Here is a 15,524-nt window from a genome sequence, read left to right as displayed (position 1 = left end):
ATCTTCTCTCTGTTTGTGAATGAAATAGTAATTATGTATGTGATTTAATGTATCTTCTCTCTGTGAATTTCGTGTATGTTTCAGAATTACAATTCCTGTTTCATATGAAATAGTAATTATGTATGTGATTTGAAAATGTGTGTAATGAAAACATGACTCATGCGACCCACTTACCAAAATAATTTGAGCACATTTGAAATTTCTGACGTGTGGGACCAGTGTATGATATTATGATATTTGGGACAAATGTAAAACAGTGGAAAATAAAATAGCAAAAAGTAAAAGATCATATGCTGTAAAAGGCCGCATCTAGAAATAAAAAGGCCAAATTGTTGGGACAGGCCCATGTAGCTAGAGAAAATATACAGTAAAAAGGCCGAATTGTTGGGCTAGGCCCATGTAGAAAACCGAATTGGACCGGGCTGAATCTTGTGCCACATCAGCTTGCCACGCTGGATGCCTACGTGGCCTGGGGAGGTTGCTAGTGACCAAAACGCCACAGTAGACGTATTTTGGTCATAAACGTCTTCGACCATTCCATAAGAAAGGTCGCTAATATCAGTTTATGACGGCCAGCTTTTGACCTTATGTTTTTTGTTACAAAAAGGTCACAAATGAAAATTTGTGACCATTCAGTGACCAATAGTGGTGGTCACAAGTTGACATATTTCTTGTAGTGTGTGTGTAAATAACACAATAATATACGCACCACATAATACTCGTACAAACACCACAGTAATTTTTGACTCAGGGAAAAAGTTGTTAAAAACATTTCCCGTATAACCTTTGTGTAAATAGTATGATAATTTACTGATGCAGATCTGATAACTTGTGCATGAACATCATGCTAACTTTTATGATATGGGGGTGAAAAAATTGTTGAAAACATACACGCAGTACCTTCTATGTACCTAGCATGATGATTTACACACCGCAAACATGATAACTTTGGTACAAAATACCATAGTAAATTTGTCCAAGTGAATTTTTTTTATGAACACATGATAACCCCTGTCTAAATAACGTGATAATTTATTCATCACATATCTAATTACTTACGTACAAACACCATGGTAACATTGACCTGGAGGGGGTGTTGAAAAATACACCCCCGATAACTTATCTGCAAATATCATGGTAATATACGAAGCCCACACCTGATAAATTTAAGTAAAAACAGAGAAAAAGCTATGGAGAAACATACCCCAAACACTTGAGTGAGAAAAGCATGGCAACATTAGAACTTCGTACCTGATAACTTACGTGCAAACATCATGATATTTTACATCTTAAAAGGAGTGAAGAGGACGCCTGGGTTTGTGAACCATGTGAGACGTGTAGAAAAAATGATAGAATTAGGGTACATTGTTCTGAAACCCGTACAAATGAGGCTGCCGGTTTGGATTTTCAGTTACTAATCACTACCTTTTTTGTTTATTCTTGTTTCAGGAAGATATAACTAGTGTGTAAGTTGTATGGAGTCAGATAAGTGGGCTAGCGCAACTGGATGTTGTAGCTTAGTTTCATTTGAGAGGGCCTGGGTTCGATTCCCTTTCAATGCCTTCTTTCTTTTTGCCTATAAAAACTGAAGAAGATGGGATCCAAGGAGGGTGGTTGCTCGGGAGGAGGTGGGATCGAAGGGAGAAGAGTCGTGTGGTACTTTTAGCAATGTGGCACACGTGTGTCAAATATCATAGTCTTTTTTAAAAAACACAGTCATTATTTTTGGTGCGGGGAGATTGTTTAAAATCCATGAAGATTTTTTAAAATGGAAAAATATAATTAAAATTCATGGATAGTTTTAAAAAAACATGAATAAACTTTAAATTCGCTATTCTTATAAATTTGAGAACATTCTTTTAGTTTACGAACATTTTCTATATTTCTTAAGAAAAACATGTTTTAATCTTTCAATTACATGTTCCTATAGTCATTTTTTATACAACACAGGAAAAAGAAAAATATATTGGTACAGTGTCAACCATCGAAGTGGGCCGACTTAGTGTACGATTGCCCACCCAAATGTCATAATGAATGAACTTCAGTACTAGTAAGGTACACGTGCATTGCACACATGAGATTTGACAACCAAATTATTAATAAATACCACACTATAGCATATAAGCTTTGAGTCATATAGGCATGATGTAGATGTTCGTTTAATTTGTATAGTTCATCTCATTAAAATCAAATAGTTTTTATAAAAAAAATAATCTATTTTAAGATTCATGAAATTGTGCGTTGTAAAGCATAAAGTAAAAATAAATAATGGCAATTCATCAAAAAAAGTTTGGGCGATTATGATACGAAAGATTATAGAACAAAGGAGAAGTACTTGTGTTGTGAGGTTTGTGCATTATGCTTAAGTTCAACCATGGAGTTTTCTAGATTGTAAATGTGCCAGAATCTGGTGGAATATAGATGATATCCAACGGCCAGTAGTGCTCGGATTTACCATCTCTGCACCATTGGATTGGCTTTATCCAACGGCCATCTTTTAAAGTTATTCACACACTATATAGGGGTATAGATAAGGAGTATTTCGGCCTATAAATACTTTATACCACGTCATGATTTCGAAGAAGAAAAAACAATATGGCCCACTTGCCCCATCCGAGCACCAGTAGAGTCACCAACGGAGCATGGAAGCTGCTTTCTGCGACTATGCTTCAGACGTCCATTTCCTACGCATGTCTAGAACTCTCCTTTTCTACAAGAACACACACAAAAATAATGTAGAACTTTGGTGCAGCTTCTGTCATCATTCCTTCTCCATCTCTTTTTTTTCTCAGATTGTTCGCACATGTTCTTCATATCTCCACATCATCCTTTATAAATACTGGCATCATTCATCACATTGCTGATGCCAACAGGCCGCCGCTCAATGGGATATGGCTCTGCCTCATGTCACGGTTCCTCCCATGTTATTCCCGTACGAAACTACAACGGCTCTAGATTAGACGCTTAGAAGGTTGGAGATGTGGACATGTTGGGAAGCGGATGGCAAGACAGGATGGAATTTTTGCTCGTGTGATTATAAAGGGGAATAAAACTTGGGCGACAGAGACAGCGCTGAATTGGTAGATTATCAGGTAGTGCGGCAAAGTATATGTATCATGATGGTACATTTGTTCGGACGGGGTAGCGCAGGCAAGGCTGGGAGTCACAACAATGGGATGGAGGAAGAAATGGTGCTAGCTAGCGAGCGTGGAGAGGCAAGGTAGTGGAGCAGTAGGAAGGCAAGCACGATCGAACAGCAAGACAGGTGCACTTTTTCAGCCGTTGGATCCTAAAATCAACAGCTCATGTTGTAGGGATTTACACATCCTAGCCGTCGGATGTGCGTATCGGATGGCCTACATCCAAATTATTCCCACACTATACAATGGTATAGAAATTGACGTGTGTTTAAATGTGCATTTTAATCCGCATAATCCTATAAAACGCATAGCACAATGGAAGGCATGTAATTGGGCACTGAGCGATTAGACAAACTATATGGGCCGGCCTAACATGACTATTTTTTGTTATCTTTTCTCACTAGTCTTGGAAAGGATCTAAACCTTCCTTGGACTAGCTTGTCCCCTTTTTACTCTGTTCTTTTTGCTTTCTCTGGTTTTTAAAATATTTCAATGTTTTCCTTTTAAATTCATGTAATTTTTCAATCTTGTGAATATTATTTGAAATCTAGAAAAAAATTAAAATAGTGAACATTGTTTAAATATTGGGAACACATTTCGAAGAATATTTTCTTTCATTCATGAGTTTTTAAATTCAGAAATATATTCAATTAATGAACTTTTTGATAAATGGAGAATACTTTTTAAATAACTAATAACTTTCATATTTCTACTTTTTATAAATTTTAGGATGTTAACATTTTTTGGACTTGGAGAACATTTCTCGAATTCATGAATATGTTTCAAATTCACAAACAATTAATCAAATTCAGGTTTATTACAATTCATGAACATTTATTGAAATTATATATTTTTTAAAACTGGAACACTTTCTTAAAATTCTTGAAACAGTTTAATGTTTCAAACACTTTTTAAAATTTGAAAATGTTCTTTCAATATATGTTTTTGAAAATTCTGAAACATTTATAAAATAAATAAATAAATTTATGGGAAAAACCAGAAAAAAAATGAAAAACTTGAACGAAAAAATTTCTTGCTGGAATAGAAAAAACTCATTATCCACATGGCGCAGCGGGCACATTGTACCGGATAAGGCCCAACAGAGCTAGTTGGTCAAGCCCAAGCATGCAATCTCTGCACAAAGAAGTCGTCAATCCCTTCCTCCCGTCCAAACCCCTTGGCCTCTCATGCGCGGCGCCGCCGTTGCCGTCAATCCCCTCTTCCCCTCGTCGCGGCAATTGATCCGGCTTCCACCCCGTCCGTGATCTCGGAGCTTTGAGCCAAGTCATGTTTGTCTCCATCTAATGATATATAGGTTTCTTAAACCCTGATATGCCCTGCTTCAACAGCTTGTTTGTTACTCCCTTTGATGGCTACCTACTATTGTCAATCTATGTGTTGCTTGTTTGTAATATTGTTGGTATTCATATGCAAAGATGATAGAGACAAAATGGAAATCCAATAGTCCATGTGGGTGGTGGGTGTCTTGCTCTTTGAAAAGTTGTCTTACAGATTATTAAGAAAATCATCTTAATTAGCTTGAAACTAGCTCGAGCTTGACTCGAGGTCATTACAAGCTGAGCATGAGCCACTTTCTACAGCTCAACCTCGAGCTTCGCTCGATTTAAGCTCACTCGGATTTTAGTATAAGTTGAGCTAAGCCTAATCCAACTCGCTCAAACTCAACTCGTTTGCAGCCCTAGTGCCAAGTACTGCTACTCTATATGTCTGCCTTGGTTGCCAGTTGGTTTACTATTTAAATTCACATGAAAACAATACTATTGTTACATACATGATTTGCTCATATCATTTTTCTATTAAAAATAGAATAGAAGTGTTATTTAAGTGCTACTATTTTAATTCATACATTGTGGTATATATGAACATATCATATTGTAGGTATACAAAGGAACCATGACAAATCATATATCTCTACTCCTAATGAAGGAGTCTGTACGTCGTTTCGTTCGTTCGCTCACCCCCACCCTCCCTCGATAGATACCTCCACCAGATCCCATCCCCATCGATTTTTTATCTCCGCTGAAAAACCGGTACACATCAAACCAGGGAGAAAAACCCACACTTTCCTAATCAAATCCCATTTTTATCTCCATTGAAAAACGGTAGGCATCATCCCAGGGAGAAAAAACCCACACTTTCCTAATCAGATCAATATATACTTCCACGCTTTCCTATAATCAAATCAAATCCGATTCGTTTCATTTGTTTCGTTCGCCTCCCCTTCGTCCGTCCATGTAGCGATAAAAGGAAACAAACTCAAAAGAATCCTAACAATAATTAGCCTGCCTTACAAAAAAAACCGAGAAACAATATTTGGCAGTGATTACATCCTAGAACAGCAGGCACAAGATATGGAAGCAATCACGTCCTAACAACCCCGCAAAAAAGCAACAATCATCCTGATTTACTTCCTAAAACAGAAGACACCCCGTACTATTTGTTGTTTAAGTACAGGATAATCTCCTCAAATATCTCGCTCATATTGAGAATTTTATTTAAGTACGTACTATTTGTTACGGGCTTGGTCACTCAAGGACACCCCTGGATCAAGCGCTCCCCATCAAGCACAGCACAACGACAGATCATTGGGAGATCACACGAGGCACCTGTTGTGGAGATCACACGAGGTCACCTGTTGTGGCAATCACGAATTTATTGTCACCTAAGTTTGTTGTGGTCTATCTTCACATGGAGGACACATGTGCTTACAATCAACCAACCATGCAGTCTCGCTTTCATCGCCTCGTGGTGAGTTCAACTTTGACACCGGCTCTGCTATTCCCTTTTTGTCAAAGCAATCTAATTCTCTGGTTCCATGGTGTTGTTCCCCCGTGATCTTCATAGTCCTGATACATGCAAGTGAATTATAAGCTTAGATGATGGCATTATTCATTTATATTTTTCACAAAAGAAAATGCATACCACTATGAAAATAGCCTCATAGTTTCTGCAATTCATGGTCAGATAGCTCTTATATCAAGTAATGGAAGCAATAACATTTGCTTATAAGATGTCACATGATAATGGACAAGGAGTTGTCTACTTTCTAACAAACTGTGTATGTTTTGATTGGCAATTTGTATCTGAGCATGAAATAATCTTGACAATTGTTAGGTATGTTCCTCTGTGAAACATCCACATACCAATGGATACAATGCTTCCCAGAGCCAAGAGAGCATGTGGAAACATCAGACGGTATCACCCCTTCACACTGACATATTTTTATTTGTAGTATAGTTATCGGTATATCTGGATTTATTAAATCCAACTATGCGCTGCGTATATTGATTCAAATCCAGACCTCGCAGCTAAGCGGAAGACCCCGTGTGTTGAATCCATTGCCATGCCTCGCCCAGATGCACATCTCTTATGAATCACCATGTTATGTTACCGAGGTTTCCATATGTCCTTTCTATATTTCTTAGTTACTTGTTAATCATCCTCTGTAGGATTCAGTTGTACTATATTCTTGGTTACATGTTAATCATGCTCTATATGAAAATGAAAATATTCCGAACAGGGTTCACAGCTAATGGAAACTTCAATTCGACACAGTTTCAATGAAAATGAAAATATTCAGAACAGGGTTCCAATGTTATGTTCGAACATCGATAATGTTAGCCTCTAACACGGCTTCATAAGGATCTATGTTACATAAACTGATTTTCTTTGTATGGACGTGTTGTCAACATGATTTATTTTCCCAGCTGTATTAAAGAAAATCAATGACAAAAGATATTCTGTCCAGGATCAACTGTGATACCTATGTTCTATCCGTTTTATTTCCTCCTAATTTGAGTTTTTCCTTCCTAATAATGCCCACTAACTCTGCAATTATTGTTACAGGATCATCTTTCTATCCATTGTTGCATATCGACCCAATCCCACGCACAAAGGAGATCCGTATCCATTTTTGCAGTGAGAGTTAATTTCCATACGGCACACACTTGGTTTCAGATCGTAGCCCCGTTCTCCAGTTGATCTTTCCCCACCTCTGATACAGTCAGCGCAATGCCACACCGCTCAAGATTAACGGCACACAGACACCTACCGAAATGGGTTACAGTAAGTTGATTTATTTACTCATGTTTACCATTTATCATTACCATCTCATGTTTATCTGCATTGATTATTTCCAAAACACATCATGTTTACTATTCCAAAGCACTGAATATTTGAGCCACGATGAAGAAACTGGAAGATAATATCCGGCTGGAAACCAATAGTACAAGAAGGAATGAATCATACCCATATAGAGACCATTGATCGGCATGCTCGACGACGACTCCATGGCCTTTGCGCTGCACGACTGTCGCTCCTCTCCACTCCACGTGCGTTTCCCTTTGGACGGCGGCAAGAGCAGCCTCCATCACCCAGCGACCGCACAGCGTCCGTCTCCTAGCCACTGTCTCCGCACATACCCCGTCTTCCGGCCACCGCGTCGTCACTGTATCGCGTGCAGCCTCCATTTGTCGGCCACCGCACCTACCATTAATGGGCAGTGGCCCACGCATTCAGGGACGGCTTCCCGCGCATCCTCGACGAGCGGGGCGTGCAGAGCTCCGAGGAGCCGGCCGCAACGTCACATCAACCCAAACGTCGAGCATGCCGACCACGCCGGCATGTAAATCGGCGCCGATGCCGACCACTATCTCCTTCCTTCCGTGAAAAGCAGCGAGATTGGGAGGACATTCTGCGTAGGGTTACCATTGGAACTTTTTGTGCTCATCCGACGGCCGATCTGGGTCGTCCAGAAGGTCGAAATTGTGCACCGTGGGGTAACAGCGGCGGCGGGCCAAAGTTGGGCCAAATTGAATGGATGGCAGCCAACGTTATTTTAGCCCTTGGAACTTTTTTTTTTGCGTGAGGTCTCACGGCTGGGCCAAATGTTAGGCTGTGCGTTTTCTCTTGTTGAACTGGGCATTTTCGCCTATTCTTGTTTTTTTGCTAATTTAGTCTTTCAACGTTGTCTTACACTAATATGGAAATAATGTTTACATTATCTGAAAATATTAACAGCAAGAAATTTATATTGCCATATGCTATTAATTTTATGGCAATTACTATGTATCATTTTAATATATCATAGATTAAAATCATTATTGATGTACTGTACCAGAATTAATTTGGTACAAATGTGACTTATCTGAGATTAAAATGTAAATCATTTTTACAGTCTGCTATGAATTGTTTCAATTATAAAATTAATGATGTTGGGGTTTATTAATAGCAAGTGCATTTCACTATTGTTGAAGGCTTTGTAAAATAGCATACTGCCAATGATATGGAATGATTGTATAATGTGGTGTTTACTTATATTTTCAAAATAAGAGAAACATTTTTTTCACACAATCTTCCTTGCAGATGAAGTCTCCGGCACGATCCAGTGAACATACTCCCTTCAAAGACACGGCAAACTCTATGAACACGAGTAATATTTATTGATCAAATGATGTGTAAGTGTAGTACATTCTGATGGGTGTCATTGATATTATACTAATGGAGGGAACCTATAGATGTGAAAGAACGTAAGCCGCAACATGCTAGAGAATGATACACGCAAATGGATAATTTGTTTGCCAGTTCAAAACAAAGAAACGGCAGTTTCCTATTAGGCTCAACTTCGCCATGATGGTGAACGCCGATATTTACTTGCTCGAGCCAGTGTTTTCTCATGGGCAGTTGTGTGTTGCACTATCTACATCCATCGCTAGACAAAATGTCAGGATTCTTGCCATCCTGGGTTTTGGTAATAAGAAAAAGAACTCAGATGCAAAAAAAAAGTTCAAATTGCAGCAAAAACAAGAGATCCGATCGTCATGTTGGTACGTACATGATGAACATCGTCTATAGAGAGATCCTTAATTACATCATAAGGGAGAAATTGGCACTTATACTACTCTGTCTTTTTTATTATGTATAACTATGTTTTTAGAATAAAAATAGATAATTGTATGTTTTTTAATTTTGAGAGATTTATTTTGTGGTCACCTCCGTCATGGGGGGCCATTTGTGTTTAATTTGCAACTTCATGTGTTATTGAGAGAAACAGAACCAGTTGTGATATCAAATAATTGTGCAATCATTTATCTTTTTTAGAATCTAAAGCTTTTTTTAGAATTATTAAAATGAGATTATTCAGTGATATGTCCATGATTTATATATGTATTATCGCCCGTGGCAACGCACGGGCATTTTACTAGTAATGGGTAATGGGGGAGCCGGAAGAAGGGGCTTCAATGGGACCAGCCGGGCGTCCATCGACCCTCTTTGCAGGTAGACATTTGTTTCCAAGTAGTATTCCATTTCCACACATGTTTGACATAATACTTTGGATTGGTCGTCTCAACTTTGTTCTACTCGTCTGACCCCCTATAAGATCTTGTTGAATCTGACCCAGCCGAGGAGCCGGAGCCGGTTGCTAAGGTCACCACATCATCATCATCAGAAAGAAAAGATATGTGACATTCGTCGATCATTTTTTTCCAATATAAAAAAAAGATCATCATGTGCGTCATGCCTTTGATCTACATATACTAGTGCCATGCATCTATAGTTTTTTCAGTGCATTTCAGTTATGCATCTATCTCGTTTCAAGAACAAAACAAAAAATAGTTATGCATCAACAATGTTATTCTCTCTTATCCTGTGCGTGAGCAGAATATAGGAGACAAAAGCGCACGGTCACGGCGACGGCGCATCACCTCCTCCTTGACGCCACTCCACCGGGGTCCTCAGGCACCAGCCAAGACGGTCGTGCCGTCCCATGCCCTCAAACAGCGCCCACCCCCTCCAGTGTGACGCTACTGAGGAAGCACCTTCCCTGCCCACTGTCTTCGACGGGATGGGTGCCGTCACCGCCGTCGGCGTCGGTAGCAGCAGTGGCAGGAGACGCAGATCGAAGGAGTTTTTTTAGAATGAAGGCTCAAGAAGAGCCCGGTTTTGAATTAACAAAGCCATCAACCGGCCAGGATTACATCGAACAAACAAAGGAAATAAAGAACAAAACAGCAAGCTGATACATGGTGCTGTGTAAAAGCTATCAGGCTACAACAAACTACTAGCAAAGATATGGAAACTAAAGCACAAGTCCAGCTAGAAGTCGAAGGAGCCCTCCACGGTGAGCAGAACACCACGCAGGGCACCAGCAAAGCTTGGGGATGAAACAAACTATAGTTGGAGACATAGATCGAAGGAGTTACTAGGGAGATCAGTGGGGAAGGGCCTCCGGAGCTGCCTGGGAGGTGAGCGACTCGGGAGGGGCGGATGAAGAAATGAAAAGGGAGATCAGTTATGCATCTATCTATTTCAAAGAACAAAACAAAAAACTGTTATACATCAATGTTATCCTCTCTTATCGTCCAGTGCGTGAGCAGAATATTAGAGACATAATACATGTGTGTGCATGGTTTCTTACACTACAATATTAATTACTGGAGTGTATGTGCATATATATGAGCGCTTATGTCTGTACTGTGTTTAAAAAAATCAGTTACAAGAAAACATTTATGATCTTTACTTCACACCTAATGGCAAATGGTTAATCAATCCATGCATGTGTTCGTCTGTCTCTCTAGGCTGAAAAATGCTTAGGGGCGGACGTATGTTGAGTGATGTGGGTAGGGGTGGACTAACTAGCAGCTCGGTTTGTTAAGCTCGTGTTTGTTAAGGCTCGGCTTGTTAAGCTCGTTAAGATTAATGAGTAGAAAATTCTATTCAGGTCGACTCATTTGAAGCTCGTTAAGCTCATGAGGGCTCGCGAGCGCTCGTTAACAGATTATAATGAGTTACGATATACATGATGAATGTGTAGGTGTGGTTTTCAAGATGAAATATGGTGACTATAAAAAGAAATGTAGTAGTTTGTTGCCTCATATGTCGATTAGATTAAATAGATGGGCTAAGGTTCTACAAAAGTTTGTCACGTAAGATAAGAATATGTGTTGTGTTGTTACTAACGAGCTTAACGAGCTACTCGTGAAACTCATTAGCTCGCTCGTTAAGCTTAACGTGCCAAAATCAATGATTGGCTCTGTTCATTAAGAAGCGAGCTACGAATTTAACGAGCCGAACTATCGAGCGCTCATTAAGCTCACGAGTTACGAGCTTTTGGTCCAGCGGCAGCTGCCCCCACTCGATTTTTCACGCACGCTATATTGATCCTCTACCTAGCTCCATGCGCCCCCACTTGGCCCATTACGCTGCCCCACTCAGCCCATTACGTTTGCCCCCACTCAGCCCACCGCTTCATCCATCCCTTTGGCCCCGCTTCACTCTCGAGACACAGACAACCTGACCTCGCTGCTCAGCGATGGCGGCGTCACGCAGCCAGCTCGCCGCCAGCAATCAATGACTTGCTGTTCTCTGTTCTTCGTGTCCTTGCACGACGACGCCAGACAACAAAACCCTATTACCAATTCTGCAATTCCCTCAATCTAATTGGCATCAAGGTAAGTGAAGCCCATATTTTTGTCCGCTTGCAATTTCTATGTTAGAAACCATATTAGTCTGATCAATTTGTATGTAAAATTTGCCAATTGACTAGGCCAGTTCAAACATTTGTTCTTTAACTTGTAATTTTTTTGGGCTTCTTTCTACATACAAGTAAGATTGGCTAGTCCAAACCGATACACTCAAATTTAATTGGATAGTTCCCAAGACACTTTATCTTCATGTATGATGTTAAGCAATTCTAAAAATCATTTAATGTTTTAGTTGTTGGCACTTAAATATGCAGGGAAGCTAGTGGAGAGGTTTTCCAAAAATCAACGACCTCCAAGCACTAGTTGATTTGAATAAGGTTCCTAGGGATCCATCCAAAGGAATAGGATTGCAGATTTTATAATGTTTAGTCGATAGACTTATACTATATAAAGCTATCATTTATCATCTATGAAGAATGCTCTTCGTAAAAAAACAGTGGTGATTTTTGAACCATAGCATTGTCTCTTTGCAGAAAAAGAATTGTTGAACAAAATTTTAAATGAAGTGTCAGTTATATGTTTTCACGCAGTGAAAGATCATCGTGTGATGAAATGAAAGGTAATGTGCGAAAGCAATTCTCTCATGTAATATTGACATCCTTCAATGTTTTCATTCTCCCCTGATTTGATAATATATTTTCTTGCAGGTTATAGTTATATTATCAAAAGAATGAGCTTCATAACTTCGGAATAAGATAGTGACATATTGATGTCAGTAATTTTTTCACATTGTTAGTTTTCTTTCGCTTTGCAATGAACTTGGTTGTCTTGTAGAGAATGAAGTGATCATGCCATGTTTTAGTTTATATGGATGCTTACGAAGGGCCATAGGCCGATCTTTATTAGATAGAAAAGAGGGTACAACCGAACAGCCATCAGTCTAGGCGATCAAGCGTCGATGGCTCACTCCACCTTACAAAACAGCCACTCCAAACCTGGATGGAGCAGAACAAGGACATAAAACAAAGACAGCCTCAAGTAGAGAGGTCAATGATAACCCACAAGTATAGGGGATCGCAACAGTTTTCGAGTGTAGAGTATTCAACCCAAATTTATTGATTCGACACAAGGGGAGCCAAAGAATATTATCAAGTATTAGCAGCTGAGTTGTCAATTCAACCACACACCTGGAAACTTAATATCTGCAGCAAAGTGTTTAGTAGTAAAGTAAAATGATAGTAGTGGTAACGGTAATAAAGGGTAACGGTAGCAAAAGTAATAATTTGGTGTTTCGTAGTGATGATAATAATAGCAACGGAAAAGTAAATAAGCGAAGAACAATATATGGAAAGCTCGTAGGCAATGGATCGGTGATAGAGAATTATGCCGGATGCGGTTCATCATGCAACAGTCATAACCTAGGGTGACACAAAACTAGCTCTAGTTCATCAATGTAATGTAGGCATGTATTCCGTATATAGTCATACGTGCTTATGGAAAAGAACTTGCATGACATCTTTTGTCCTACCCTCCCGTGGCAGCGGGGTCCTATTGGAAACTAAGGGATATTAAGGCCTCCTTTTAATAGAGTACCGGAACAAAGCATTAACACATAATGAATACATGAACTCCGCAAACTACGGTCATCATCGGTAAGTATCCCGATTATTGTCACTTCGGGGTTAACGGATCATAACACATAATAGATGACTACAGAATTGCAAGAAAGGATCTAGAACTCTCATATATTGATGAAAAAATAATAGGTTCAGATCTGAAATCATGGCACTCAGGCCCTAGTGACAAGCATTAAGCATAGCAAAGTCATAGCAACATCAATCTCAGAATATAGTGGATACTAGGGATCAAACCCTAACAAAACTAACTCGATTACATGATAAATCTCATCCAACCCATCACCGTCCAGCAAGCCTACGATGGAATTACTCACGCACGGCGGTGAGCATCATGAAATTGGTGATGGAGGATGGTTGATGATGACGATGGCGATGGATTCCCCTCTCCGGAGCACCGAACGGACTCCAGATCAGCCCTCCCGAGAGAGTTTAGGGCTTGACGGCGGCTCCGTATCGTAAAACGTGATGAATCCTTCTTCTCTGGTTTTTTCTCTCCGAAAGTGAATATATGGAGTCCAGGTTGAGGTCGGTGGAGCGACAGGAGGCCCACGAGGCAGGGGGCGCACCCACGAGGGCAGGCGCGCCCCCACCCTCGTGGACAGGTGGGCACCCCCTGACGTGGATCTTCCTTCCAATATTCATTATATATTCCAAAATAATGCTCCGTTGATTTTCAGGTCATTCCGAGAACTTTTATTTATGCACAAAAATAACACCATGGCAATTCTGCTGAAAACAGCGTCAGTCCGGGTTAGTTCTATTCAAATCATGCAAGTTAGAGTCCAAAACAAGGGCAAAAGTATTTGGAAAAGTAGATACGACAGAGACGTATCAACTCCCTCAAGTTTAAACCTTTGCTTGTCCTCAAGCAATTTAGTTGATAAACTGAAAGTGATAAAGAAAAACTTTTACAAACTCTGTTTGTTCTTGTTGTTGTAAATATGTAAAGCCAGCATTCAAGTTTTCAGCAAAGATTATGAACTAACCATATTCACAATAACATTTTAGGTCTCATGTTTACTCATATCAATGGCATAATCAACTAGCGAGCAATAATAATAAATCTCGGATGACAACACTTTCTCAAAACAATCATGAAATGATATAACAAGATGGTATCTCGCTAGCCCTTTCTGAGACCGCAAAACATAAATGCAGAGCACCTTTAAAGATCAAGGACTGACTAGACATTGTAATTCATGGTAAAAGAGATCCAGTCAAGTCATACTCAATGTAAACTAACAGTAATGAATGCAAATGACAACAGTGCTCTCCAACTGGTGCTTTTTAATAAGAGGATGATGACTCAACATACACTACAGGAATCAGCTACTTTGCCGTCAGCCATGGCGGACGGCAAAGGCATGGATGGCTGACGGCAAAGGTCTTTGCCGTCCGCCGCGGAGGCAAAAGGTGACGGCAAAGTAAGGTTCAGCAAAGAGGTACTTTGCCGTATGCTTCGGGCGGCTGACGGCAAAGGAGCCTTTGCCATCAGCAGCGGACGGCAAAGAGTGCAGACGGCAATAAGTGCGCTGTTACTCCGTTAGGTGGCTAACGGCGGGCCTTTGCCGTCCGCCGCTGACGGCAAACTTCGGAAGGCCTTTGCCGTCCGCCGTGTGATGTCAGCCGACGTCACTACACGGCAGGCCTTTGCCGTCCGCCGCTGTAGGCAAAGTTTTTGCTCTTTGCCGTCCGCCGCGGACGGCAAAGCCTTTGCCGTCAGCCACTGTAGGCAAACTGACCAAATTGGTCAGCCTCCCAGGAAGCACAGCTGCCTGCCACGTGGCCTCTTTGCCGTCCGCTGCTGATGGCAAAGAGCTCTTTGCCGTCGGTGGCAGACGGCAAAGAGCCTGCATATTGGCTCTTTTTTCTGTTTTTTTGAATCCAACAATTTTGAGAGCAAATATATATGACATATATAGATATATTTCCATATCAGATATCCAGCACATAAGTTTCATATCACATATCACATAAGTTTCATCCATACACATTGTTCATACCTAAGCAAGTTCCATCCATATACATATTACAATAGGAAGTTCCATCATTGCAAGCTAGATACAATGCAAAGTTTCATGAAAGGAAAAGCAAGCACTCCATCATAGCAAGCTAGGTTCCATGAAGTGAATGAAATCTGCAAAACAGTAAATAAGAAAGTTAGAAATAGGTGACTAGAACAAGAAGAAGACTAGAACAAGAAGTATATGTCATTTATGAGCTAACTTAGTTGAAATGGATTATATATGAGCTAACTAAGTTGAAATGGGTTGTTTATGAGCTAACTTAGTTGAAATGGATCA

This window comes from Triticum urartu, chromosome 1A (genome assembly GCF_056163025.1).
Source record: "Triticum urartu cultivar PI428250 chromosome 1A, HENAU_Tu73, whole genome shotgun sequence".
NCBI classification, from domain to species: Eukaryota; Viridiplantae; Streptophyta; class Magnoliopsida; order Poales; family Poaceae; genus Triticum; species Triticum urartu.
Note: the sequence above shows the minus strand (reverse complement) of the source record.